This window comes from Chlorocebus sabaeus, chromosome 9 (genome assembly GCF_047675955.1).
Source record: "Chlorocebus sabaeus isolate Y175 chromosome 9, mChlSab1.0.hap1, whole genome shotgun sequence".
Classification (NCBI taxonomy): Eukaryota; Metazoa; Chordata; class Mammalia; order Primates; family Cercopithecidae; genus Chlorocebus; species Chlorocebus sabaeus.
Window position 1 is genome coordinate 47,188,584 of NC_132912.1, and position 13,039 is coordinate 47,201,622.

The following is a 13,039-nucleotide window of genomic DNA, read 5'->3' on the forward strand; positions in this document are numbered from 1 at the left end:
ATGGCAGCAGTTCAAATTTGACCAAGGTAAATGTAGATGGAGATGTTCTAAACACAGCTAGGACTCAGCAAGTCTAACACACTAAAATCATATGATTACATTTTAAATGAAAATGCACAAAAACCAATTAGAAATTTTGAGATTTTTTTCATTTGAAAGTAATCTTAATGCTGTTAAATGCACAAATGTTAATTTAAATACCCAATCCTATTTATCTAAAACACACATTGCAAACACACAAATGATCTATTCTCTCCACATGTCAGCACCCATTCATACCATGGTTTGGAAATGGGGAGAATAGATTCCCCTTAAACTGCAAGTGCAGTTGTCTCTTTACAGTTAACTTTAGCAAAATTCATACAAAATAGTGATTAACAATGATCTTTACTTGTTAACTCACAAGGAAACACCTTCAAAACTGTAATTTGTTAAAGTTTCTGTACTAAAATGTAGAAAAACTGAACTAAACAAATAACAAAATGTTAAAAATTCCTTACTTTTTTATTTCTGGTACCACTACCACAATTTACAGGGCAATATACCTGATGTAATGAAAAGAAAAAGAAAAAGAAAAAGACAAAGCTACAACAGAAAGACCTCTGGAATGTACATCGAATTGACACCACATTGCATTAATCAATAGCTGTACTTTGTGCAAACTGTGGCTATGACAGTCCTGAACAAGAAGGGTTTCCTGTTTAAGCTGCAGTAACTTTTCTGACTATGGATCATTGTTTCTTCTGTGGCAGATTTCTACAATTCCTCTAATGCATTTGAGGCAACTGTCTCAAAGTAACCTGCAGCTTTCCTGACAACTCCTCGCTCTCTCTCCTTCTAAGAATTGTAGCCCTTTTCTGCTGTTTTAAGAACCTCCTGCTACCATATCCACCATTTCCACCACCAGATCCATAACCACCACCATAGGGACTGCCTGAGCTTCTTCTACCAAAACTACCCCCGTTCATGGGTCCATAATTTGATAGCTGTTGTCCACTATAATTTCCAAAATCATTATAGTTCCCACCACCACCATAGTTCCCACCGCCAACATTTCCTCCTTCATGGTAACCATCATATCCTCCACCACCTTGGTTTCCATATCCTGGTCCACCACCACCATAGGCCCCTCTACTACTATAAACAGGACCACCGCCATAGTTGCCACCATTACCTCCAAATCCATTATATCCACATCACCTCCTCCATAACTACATCTCCTGCCACCACCTCCACCACCATAGCCTCCTCTTCCACCAAAGTTTCCACCACAGTCAAAATTACCTCCACTACTTCCAAAGTTTCCTCCATGACCCATAAAATTGCCAGATCCACCTCCACGACCCCTCTGTGATCCAGCAGACTGCATCTCTTGTTTAGAAAGGGCCTTTTTCACGTCCCAATTATGCCCATTAATAGTGTGGTATTTCTGAACAACAATTTTATCAGCTGTATCATGATCATTAAAAGTTACAAAAGCAAATCCTCTCTTTTTTCCACTCTGCCTGTCTTCCATAACTTCTATGGTTTCAATCTTGCCATACTTTTCAAAGTAGTCTCTCAAATTATATTCTTCTGTCTTTTCTTTAATACCACCAACAAAAATGTTCTTCACTGTTAGATGGGCACCAGGCTTTACAGAATCCTCTCTAGAAACAGCTCTTTGGTTCCACTACACGCCCATCAACCTTGTGTGGTCGAGCACACATTGCTGCATCCACCTCTTTAACACAAGAATGAGTCACAAAACCAAATCCCCTGGAACGTTTTGTTTGGGAGTCTGTCATTACCACACAATCTGTGAGTGTGCCCCATTTCTCAAAATGTTCTCTTAAACTATCATCTGTAGTTTCAAAGCTCAGACCACCAATAAACAGTTTTCTCAACTGCTCTGGTTCCTTTGGATCATGGCCCTCCTCCCCCTGGCGGCGAGTTGAGCTGGGGGCGACCGGGCGGCGGTTTGACCTCCATTTTAAGACAGGACTCACCTCTTCCAACTCGAGCTCAATATGGGACCCAGAGGAAGGTGACCAGCGTTTTCATTTAGACAATTCTGCCTGGATCAGCACACTTTCCCTCTGCAGTTCAGGACTTACTCTGAACTTACTTGATAACTTGTTCTGACTTCAGGAAAAACCACATTATCTTGCAGTATCTCAATCGAGCCACTGACATGGGCCTGACAATGGCTTTTTAAATGGTGAGATGAGGCCGGTATGTACTTTTGGATCAAAAGTGAAGTAAGGAGGACCCAGGGAAGATGAGAGTTGCAGGTAATTTTGATGCTCTAGATGCCCTAGACCTGGGAATGGGGGGAAGGTCAGGGATGCTGGCTGGAAAACATTTTTTTCCTGAGCTGTGGACATTTCAATATTTCTCACTCCACATTTCTACCACATTTGGTTATTATTTGAACATGTTTTGCATGTTTTACTTGCATGCAAATATTCTCCCCAAATCCACTGTTTCAGTGCTAAGCAGCCCAGCTCCAGTCCCGTCTTCTCTGGGAGCTTTCCAGATCTCGCCATCTTCCTCTGAGATACCATAGCTTTCTGTCTGTGTTTGACTGTGCCATGTCTTGAGCCTGCCCTCTCACTGTTCTGCCAGCTCTTAGAAGGCTGGCATCGTTCTTATTCTTCTCTGACTGTCCCAGGTGTTTGGCATGCAGTGGATGAATCTAGGAGCTTCATGTGTGCTTGAACAGAATGAAAGGACAGCTGTGATTTTCTCCTCTGTGCAGCTGATGCCTTCTCTGTCCCGTCCAGAAGCAGGATTGCATTGAGATCCCTGGAGTTGTCTGTGGCCCTTGTAAAATTAAATGCCAAGAGAATCTTGGTTAACAGAAGAAATGGAGAAGGACCAACTTCTAGTTTTCTGTGCCAGAGGTCAGGGCATTGCTGCTTCTCTGTGAATTGCTCTGACTTGCTGAATGGAAACTTTCTTTACTTTTGGGCAGATAAGAGTAATTTGGGGGCAGATAAGAGCTTCTGGGAAGTTGTCATTGCAAATGGCTTGGCAGTGATGCTGCTACAAAATGATTATCCAGGACTTGTTTTTTTCCTAGTTTGAATTATTTTAAAAAACCTAAGAATTACTTGATTTAAAAATAATAGGTCAAGACCTTCTGGCACTACTGAAACTTCTGAGTGGCCCTCAGATGGTCGCTTGAGAATCTATTCAGACAACCCAGCAGTTGGCAGATGTAACACTCATCATGCCTCTGCACTCTTTTGTCATTAGTTGATTACATAACAAGTATCAGCGGGCTGGGCGCGGTGGCTCATGCCTGTAATCCCGGCACTTTGGAAGTCTGAGGCGGGCGGATCACAAGGTCAGGAGATTGAGACCATCCTGGCTAACACGGTGAAACCCCGTCTCTACTGAAAGTCAAAAAAATTAGCCGGGGGTGGTGGCGGGCGCCTGTAGTCCCAGCTACTTGGGAGGCTGAGGCAGGAGAACGGCGTGAACCTAGGAGGCAGAACTTGTAGTGAGCCAAGATCGTGCCACTGCACTCCAGCCTGAGCGACAGAGCGAGACTCCTTCTCAAAAAACAAACAAACAAACAAACAAAAAACAAATAGCAAACATGAAGTTGTGTGCCCGAGTGAAGCCCTAGCAAAGGAATCAAAGAGCAAACTTTTACATGTAGGTCAGCAACTGTTGGTGTGCTCCATGAAGAATTTACCCTCAGGGCACACTTGGGCCCCCACTGCGCCACCATCACTGCTGACCTCCCTGCCCAGGGGAAGGACTCCATGTTCCTCTCCCAGGCGGATTCTCCCTCTTCATGCCACTTGTCCTCCCCACCTCCCATTTACTTATGTGCATCAACACAAAGCTGTCCATGGACTCTCTCCTTTGTTCTGGAGTTATCATTCTGGGAATAAAAAGGAGAGTGGATGGACCATGCACAGTGTGTGGGATGGAAAGTGCCAGAGAATTCAGGTGTCTGTGAGGCTGGAGGAAGCCTCCTCTTTGAGGGTGAGGACACTGGCTCAGTCTGTGCTGCGTCCAGCCTCAGGGCCAGCTGGGAGCAGGTGTCATTTGCTCTTCATCCCACTCTAAATAGGCAGGTGTGAACGCTGGTACAACAGGCTTTCTCAGGCTATTTTCGATTGTGTGCAGCTGGTGTTTGAAAGAGCATTGCATTTAGGAATAGGGCTACTTTATGCTCTGGGGGTGAGGAAGGATGGAATGAGAAGACTCTGGTTCTGACCCATCCCAAACCACTGTGCAACACCCTGTCTCCGAGGTAGCCCAGAGTGGAAAGTGCCTGGGGTCCTGCATACCCACTGCTGCTAGTGGCTTATTAGCCATGAACATATTGTCGCCTGATTTCTGAGATAGCACTTGTCACATCCAGAGGAAGAAGTAACTATCAGATGTGAGAGATATTGCTGGTGGCAGAGGGTAGGGAGGGGAATGGTGGGAATCCCGAGGGTTAGTGTGGTCTGTGGGGCCCAGGCCCAGTTGAACAGGCACTGAAATTCTCTAGGATAGAGGATGTAGCGATGCTAAAGGCAGCAATCACTGCCTTAATTTTACAACGATTTTACGTGTGTTTGCACCTGCACTCTGAGGAGTTTCGAGGCTGGACGTGGTGGGATGTGCCTGTCTTCAAGGACCTGCTCTTCCACCAGGGGAGCCAAGATGAGCACTTACACTAAATTTGTATTTGCCACAGTGAACAGCTCACGGGTGGCACTGACTGTGATTTACCAATGGGGTTGGTCCATCCTGAAGAGGGCCTTTCTTCTCCTTTGCAAAAGGGTGTAAGAAGCATAGAGGGACACATGATCCTCCCCAGCCCATGGTTTCCTTGAGCCCCATGGCTGCTGATGCCGGGGCAGCAGGAATAGAGCCCCCAGGAGCTCTCCCACCTGGCGAGAGTCAGGCCCCAACCCACAAAGCACAGCCCTAGGAGTGCGCTTGTGATTCTAGTCTTTTTCTGAGCATCCTTTCTCTAGATTAGAGAAAAATCCTTTTAAAGTAAGTCAATGGTCAGATGACCTCTGTGAAACCTCTAAAACGATTTCTCACACACATTAGGCTCAGCTCCTTAGATCAGGCAGACAGGAACTGTATTTTAAATCTTTAATAGCACCTAGTATCATATTTGGCACAATAATTCTGATGAATACATTTCTTTACCTTTTTTGGTGAAAATCATTCACCCCGAGGGCATCTGTTTAGGTCTTGAAAAACGCATTAGATATTTTCTTTATATACTGTTTGCTACATACACTCCCCCACTCACCCACCCACACACACACACAAAAGTTATGAAATCCAATATAACATGAACATCCGTGAACTTACCACTAAGTTGAGAAGCTGTCTTTGTGTTCTTCCAAGATCCCATTCCTCCCTTCCATGAAACCCTGAATTTTGTGTATATTGTGGCCATAATTGTCCAGATGTGTATGTATCTCCAGTTGTATTGTTTAGATTCTACAGTTGCTGGCTTTGTTTAGGAGTGTGTAACACAGTGGTTACAAATAGTGGTTTTGGAATCAAACTCATTGTGTTGAAATCTCAGATGAAGTATTTACTAGTTGTGCAACCTTGAATGCATTACTTACCTGCTCTGAACATCAGTTTTTTCACTCTCAAATGGTGGTAATCCTGCCCAACTCATCCCTCTCCTGGAGTTGTCCAGGGGATTGAATGGAATGAGACCTTGTCCATTTCTTCTTGGCCCACGATCGACCCTCAAGTAGGGTTGAGGGCAACCCTCTGCCCCAGACATCCCTGGGAACTCCTGTCAAACACACTCACCCTTCACCACTGGCACGTACTCCAAGTCACCAGGCCTTAAAATAGCAGCAAACAAGGAATGCATGGGATGAACAAGTGTGCCAGACTATTAAGTCTTTCCTGTGTCCACACAGGAAGACGAATGCGCCGGGCAGAGGACAGCAGATGCCATTACCAGATCATTACTTAGCACGTTGCTTGGTCTTGGCAGGAAATGGTTCATCATTTTCAGATGAGTAGAGAGCTGTAGAACCTTGTAACTGTCCTCCCTCGTTCTGCACCCGTGTGGCAGACACAATGGTCCTTGCCAAAGCTTTCCCTCCCACGGTGCCCTATCAAGATAAGTGACTGGGGATGTGGGATACCACATGATCCACTGAATGCAAGAGCCCTGAACTCAGAAGGGGGCTGGGGTCAAAGGCTTCCAGGGCTGGAGAGTGAGGCCGGAAACCCCAAAAGATAAATGAGGACTTCTGGAACAAGATGAGAAGATGAATTAAACTGTTTGCTTTGAGCATGCACATAATGTTCCAGAAAAATCCACTTTGGCTGCCAAAGTAGCCCTTTTGGAATTTATGAAGACCCTTGCCAGGGCCCTCTCCCTGGGACTTAGTGCTCAGGTCTTGTATCTGTCTTTTTTTTTTTTTGAGACGGAGTTTCGCTCTTGTCATCCAGGCTGGAGTGCAATGGCGTGATCTCGGCTCACTGCAACCTCTGCCTCCTGGGTTCAAGCAATTCTCTCGCCTCAGCCTCCCGAGTAGCTGGGACTACAGGTACCTGCCACCATGCGTTGCTAATGTTTGTATTTTCAGTAGAGACAGGGTCACCATGTTGATCAGACTGGTCTTGAACTCCTGACTTCAGGTGATCCACCCACCTCGGCTTCCCAAAGTTTTGGGATTACAGGTGGGAGCCACTGTCCCCGGCTGCATGTGCTGTTTTACAGCAATCCAGTGAGGCAAGATCACCAAGCTCACAAACGAGGAACCTGAGGTTCAGGAAGCAAAAGTTATTGCCCAAATTAAAATACATAGTAAGAAGCTGGTTTGATTCCAAACCAACATCTCTTTAACTTCAAAGCTCAGGTCGGCTCTATTTCACCATCCTGTGTCCTTCAACAAGGTGACAGGTCAGCAGGACAGCCACTGGCCAGCAGTGTCTCGATCACTGATTGCCCACTGTGCTTAAGCATCCACAGGGCCCTTGGTGCTGAATAGATGGTGGATTTTTGGCCTTTTTGTCTGTCCCGAATCTTTAGAAGCCTGTTGTCTATGGTGATAGTGATTTCAGGTTAGCTAAGTTTGACAAGCAATGAGCAACAATACATCTGTTGTTAGAGGTGTTTGTTATTCCACATGCCAGGAAGACAGAGAGAATGTGTCAACCAAATTGTCAAGGCAAGAGTCTTTCAGGAAAAGGATATGGCTAAGAATTCTAAAAGGGGTGAGGGTTGGTTTAACAAGAAGGAGCAGGGAAAGGTGTCTACCTTGAATCTCCAATCTAAAAGATCGGTATAGGCATAAGATGTCAAGAAAATTAGCAGAAAATATCGTGTTGAGCCCTCAAGATTTGCTTGGAGCAGAGGAGAGCACACTCCTGCAGCTGGGTGGTCAGGTAGCTGGGTTTCTGCCCTTACAGGAGCAGCCATGCGACTACACACTTGGCTGGGGCTTGAGGCTGGGGGTTGGGGAGGCATGGTGACCCAGCGATCTTCTACAGTTCAGCTGCTGTTTCCCCAACAGGAACCCTATGGGGTGAGGAAAACATTTAGGATATATTTTAAGTAATCTTAAATTAAAAACTAAAATTATTGTCACAAAACTGTGTGCCATTCTTATTTTCGGATAGAATTAAGAACTATTTGACCGGGCGCAGTGGCTCACACCTGTAATCCCAGCACTTTGGGAGGCCGAGGCGGGCGGATTACTTGAGCTCAAGAGTTTGAAACCAGCCTGGCCAACATGGTGAAACCCCGTCTCTACTAAAAATACAAAAATTAGCTGGGTGTGGTGGCATGTGCCTATAATCCCAGCTTCTCGGGAGGCTGAGGCAAGAGATGAGAATTGCTTGAACCTGGGAGGTGGAGGTTGCTGTCAGCCGAGATTGCGCCATTACACTCCAGCCTAGGCGACAGAGTGAGACTCAGTCTCAAAACAAACAAACAAACAAACAAACAAACAAAAAAAAACCACCCCTAATTTATTAGCATCTGTGGAGAGCAGGTATAAGCATTTGTCCACAATTTTTTATTGTTTCACTTATATCCTCCCATCCATGCTTTAGTTTTCCCTTCCTCCCACTGAATTAGTTAAAAGACAATCCAGATTTTTATACCATTTTGGTCATAAACGTTTAACTATGTGTCTCTAACCGAAAGAGACTATTTAAAAAATAAAAATTTTGCCATTATCAAACTAGAAATATGAAAAATAATTCCTACATATCATCTAATATTCAGTCAATGCTTAAATTTTCCTGATTCTTTTCAGATGACTAAAAAAGGAAATAAACAAGTGTATACCTTATATTTAGTATGTATATACGTATCTGTCTATCTCAACCAACAGTTCTCCCTTCTTCTTTTTTCTCCTTGTTATTTATATGTTGAAGACACTGAATCATTTGCCCTGCAGAATTTTCCACACTGTGGATTTGCCTGACTACACCCTATGGTGGTGTTCTTGTACCTTGTTCTGGGTAAGTTAATAATTAGATCTAGAGGCTTGATCAGATTTGGAAGTTTTTGCAAAACTATTTCCCACTTATTGCCATGTTCTTCCTGCTGCAGCTCACAGGGGCACTGGGAGGCTGAGGTCTCTCCATTGGGATATGTAGATTCATCAGTGGGATCAGGTGATGTCAGCTTCCTCCATCCTGAAAGAAATTTCTCACCACCTGTCATCTAAGGATTTGGCAGCTAATCATGGTCATTGCCAGATTCATTATTTTATTAGGGTTATGAATAAAATATCATATCCGCTGATATCCTCACACAATAATTGTTTCTGCATTTGTTAGCTGAAATAATTCTATGAATAAGAACTTTCGGTCATCAACTAATTCATTTCCCCTGAAAATAGTTTGTACAATGAAGTCCAGATAAATGCTCTATTCTTTCCATTTATATATCAGTTTTCAGAATAACAATTTGTTGTTCTAGCAATCTCCATTGTGACCAATGCTATTATTATGAACTCACCGATTTTTAACTTCTTTGATATAGTTTGACTGGCTGCAATCTTTGTTCTTTTTGATGCTTAAATTGTGCCATCCTCGGTCAGTGAGAATCGTTTTGGACTGGGCTCTCTGTCTTTTTGACATTTCCCTGATAGTCTTCGTTAGCTTTCTTGCATCTCATACAATTTCTGATGAGATCTGGAATCAGACGTTTTTTCCCCAGTGGATTCCTAGGGCAACTCTTTATAAACTAAAGTCTGGATACTACTTGGTTTTCATTGCTTCTAGATATATATATATATATTTTTTTGGAAATCAAGGAAATAATATTTTTACTGGGCTAGAAAATATGTATTTATTTTTATTTAAAAGTAAAAGTACATCATGAGTTTTCACTTGCATTTCTGGTTTTTTATTTTTGACAGCGTTTCACTTCTATCACCCAGGCTGGAGTGCAGTGGCTCTATTGGGCTCACTGCAACCCCCTCTCCCACTTTCCTGCTCAAGTGATCCTCTGGCCTCAGCATCCCTCCCCCTCAATAGCTGGGGACTACAGATGCATGCCACCACTCCTGGCTCATTTTTGTGTGTGTGTGTTTTTTTTTGTAGAGATAGGGTTTCACCATGTTGCCCAGGCTGGTCTTGAGCTCCTGAGTTCAGTCAGTCTGCTCACCTCGGCCTCCCAAAGTGATGGGATTACAGGCGTGAGCCACTACATCCAGCCTTTTACTTGTATTTCTAAGTCACATTTAAGATTACAGGGATCTTAACTTCTTTGATTTAATGTTAATTTTCTTTACTTTTACACTAAAAGTTCTTGATTCCTAACAACATTGTGGTGATGTGTGTGTGTGTATGTATGTGTGTGTGTGTGTAGTTTCAAATAACAATATCAACAGCACCACTTGTTATTGATAAAAAATAAGGCTGCAGAACACTATTTGAAATTTCTCTGTATTCTTTTTGTCCTTAAGATGTATTCCTGTAGGGGGAATCGCCACACTGTTTTCCACAATGGTTGAACTAGTTTACAGTCCCACCAGCAGTGCAAAAGTGTTCCTATTTCTCCACATCCTCTCCAGCACCTGTTGTTTCCTGATTTTTTAATGATTGCCATTCTAACTGGTGTGAGATGGTATCTCATTGTGGTTTTGATTTGCATTTCTCTGATGGCGAGTGATGATGAGCATTTTTTCATGTGTCTGTTGGCTGTATGAATGTCTTCTTTTGAGAAGTGTCTGTTCATATCCTTAGAACTAGAAATACCATTTGATCCAGCCATCCCATTACTGGGGATATACCCAAAGGATTATAAGTCATGCTGCTATAAAGACACATGCACACGTATGTTTATTGCGGCACTATTCACAATAGCTAAGACTTGGAATCAACCCAAATGTCCATCAGTGACAGACTGGATTAAGAAAATGTGGCACATATACACCATGGAATACTATGCAGCCATAAAAATGATGGGTTCATGTCCTTTGTAGGGACATGGATGCAGCTGGAAACCATCATTCTCAGCAAACTATCGCAAGAACAGAAAACCAAATACCACATGTTCTCACTCATAGGTGGGAACTGAACAATGAGATCACTTGGACACAGGAAGGGGAGCATCACACACTGGGTCCTATTGTGGGGAGGGGGTAGGGAAGAGGGATAGCGTTAGGAGATATACCTAATGTAAATGACGAGTTAATGGGTGCAGCACACCAACATGGCACATGTATACATATGTAACAAACCTGCACGTTGTGCACATGTACCCTAGAACTTAAAGTATAATTAAAAAAAGAAAAAGATGTATTCCTGTAGGGATGAACAGTTCCATATCTGTGTTTTAAACTTACTTAAAGTAATTTTTCTCTTTACTTCCCTCTTATCCTGTCCAATGTCATTAAACACCAACCTAATATATAGTTGGGTTCGTTTATTTTGTTTTGATTGGTAATCATTTTTTCCCATTTTGGTTGAATTTTATTTTGTAACAATGTAACATGTCCACAAGGCTCCAAAGGTAGAACTCTAAAGCAGGTGCCCTCTGAGCAATCGAGTTCTGTTCCTGTCTCCTGCTTCCTATTTTCTCCTTCTCTCACAGGTAACTATTTTTAAAAACTTGAGTTTTGTTTTCAATTCATTTTAAAAACAAAACAAGCACTCACTTATTTATACTGACTTCTGTCTTAGACAAAAGGTATCACACTACATTTGCTATTTGGCGCCTTGCCTTTTGTCTTTAATATATGTGGACCTTTCTTCTTTTCACAGCAGCACAGTCCTCGATTGTGTGGGTGTATCACAGTTTATTCACATTGTCCCCTGTGATGGACCCTGGGTCCCCCTTGATGGACACTGGGGTTATTTCCATTTTTTTCTATTACAAATAGTGTTGTTGTAGGCAGCTCTGTGCCTGTGTTGTTTGCATTTTTTGGTAACAAGTTGAATGAGCTTAGAAATCATCTTAGTTATAATCTTTCAGGAGTTAGGTAAGTAGAATTATTCACTTAACATATAGGTATTTGTTGATGCTTATTATGTGACAAAATCTGTGCTAGTTTTGGTGAAAGAGGGCTGGACAGAGTGATGAACAATACAGGCGTGGCCCTTCCCTTGTGGGGCTTACAACATAGTAGGGAAAGTATGTGAGTAATGGTAGAAATAAATGTATAATTAAATGTGTGATGAATGACATGGGGGGAATGAAAAGAGTGAGCTAAGAGGGCTGAGATGGTGGTGAGTGGCCAGAGAAAGGCTCCAGAAGGAATAGCCATTAGGTGGGCATCTGGAGGAAGAAGAAGAACAGACCAGGCAGAGATGCAAAGCAACGTCTGCCAGGCCAAGCTAGCAGAATGGAAAAAGTTCACAGGCAGGAGAAGGCTGATGCTTCCAGCAGGAAAAGGGCAGTTAGTCTATATCATGGGCAAAGAGGAGGGTGACAAGGGATATGGTGCAAGGGTGTGCAGGGCAGGTGGCAAGGATCTGGGGGGACTGGGAATCCATCCTAAGTTACAAGAAGCCACTGGAGAGTTTACACTAGTGGTGGATCCAGTTCATTCTGTAAAATGCCGTTCCAACTTCTGTGTCCAGAGGGACTGGGGAGGGGTGGGAGCAGAGGCAGAAAGACCAAGAGGGGATGATTGTGGGAGTCCAGGAAACTGATGACGACAGCTTGGCTTAGGGTAGTGGGGTTGGGATGGAGAAGAGGGAATGGGTTGAACTCTTTTAGAGGAAGTGTAGATCAGAATTATTGGATGGAAGTATTGGGCTGAATGAGAGGGAAGGAGGTGTCCACAATAACTCCTTGGTCTTGAGCACAGGAACTGGCTTATCGAGTTGGATGACTTTGAAAGAGGACTGGGTTGGGGTGGGGTGGGAGAGGCCATACATTTGGGACATTTTAATTTGAGATCTGTGAGAAATCCAAACGGAGACACAGGGAAAGTCTCTGAGTATGTCTATTGGGACCCCTGAAGGTGTCATCTGGAGGTTGCACGCACTGGAGATGGAACGAGACTGTCCAGGGGAAGGGCAGTGAGTGCGAAAAGAGGCTCCAGGGCTTGATCCAAGAAATTCCAGCATTGAGGAGCTTGGAGAAAATGAGGCGCTGGTTGAGAAGTTTGGATTATTTTTAACAACAGTGGGAATGAAAATTATTTTTTCTTAATAACTTACATTTACAACATTATAGAACAACAGCGATTCTGGAGATATGTAGTCTGACTCTCCCATTTAATTGAAAAGGAGTTGGAGAATTCTGAAGTTACTGTCTGTTGCTTGCTAGCTAGCACAGCCTGCCCTGTACAGCTAGTTTGACTCCAGGAAGAACACTGACCTCAATTAGTTTGCAAATGCAGAAAAAAAAAAGTAAGAAAAGAAAAATTAAAACCACTAAGTGGCTCCCCTGGAGCATCGTCATACCCTTCTCCTGGGGTACAGCTCTCTGGGTATCCTTGTTGGGGTTCACTGGCCTGGAACTGGCAGCTGGGCATGGCCATCATTCATGCCATTTGTTATATTTTCTTATTTTCCCTCCCTCTCAGTGCATGGCAGGACTGCTCTTCTCAGTCCCCTCATGGTTGGGTATAGCCACGTGACTATT

The 13,039-nt window shown here is 43.5% G+C and overlaps 1 pseudogene; it reads right to left on the reverse strand.

The window, feature by feature from the left end:
• Positions 1-434: 434 nt before the first annotated feature.
• On the reverse strand, positions 435-1,971 carry LOC103215774 (heterogeneous nuclear ribonucleoprotein A3 pseudogene; annotated as a pseudogene).
• Between the last annotated feature and the right edge of the window lie 11,068 nt (positions 1,972-13,039).